At 35.1% G+C, this 245-nt stretch overlaps 1 protein-coding gene across 1 annotated transcript in view; it reads left to right on the top strand.

Moving 5' to 3' along the window:
- man1a1 (mannosidase, alpha, class 1A, member 1) overlaps positions 1-245 on the top strand; it is a gene marked incomplete at its 3' end in the record, with an annotated part of 72,441 nt that overhangs the window by 41,476 nt on the left and 30,720 nt on the right.

Raw genomic sequence — 245 nt, 5'->3', positions numbered from 1 at the left:
CTATATGATAGTAAACTCAATATCGTTTTGATTTTGTGCCACTGGTCAAATAAAATAAGCAATCACCTTGGGCTGTGGGATATTATAACAAGCGATTACTCAATTAAGCAACAAAATAATCCTCAGATAAGTTGTAGCTCTGTAACGATTACAATTTCATGGCTTCCCTCAGTAGTACTCCTTTAAGGTTTAAGTCGTCTGCTATCATTCTTTACACCGTCAAATAACAACCACAACTATTCTCA

Source organism: Morone saxatilis, unplaced genomic scaffold (assembly GCF_004916995.1).
Source record: "Morone saxatilis isolate NCDOM2014 unplaced genomic scaffold, NCSU_SB_2.0 Contig7, whole genome shotgun sequence".
Classification (NCBI taxonomy): domain Eukaryota; kingdom Metazoa; phylum Chordata; class Actinopteri; family Moronidae; genus Morone; species Morone saxatilis.
This window is presented reverse-complemented; position numbering and strand designations above follow the sequence as displayed.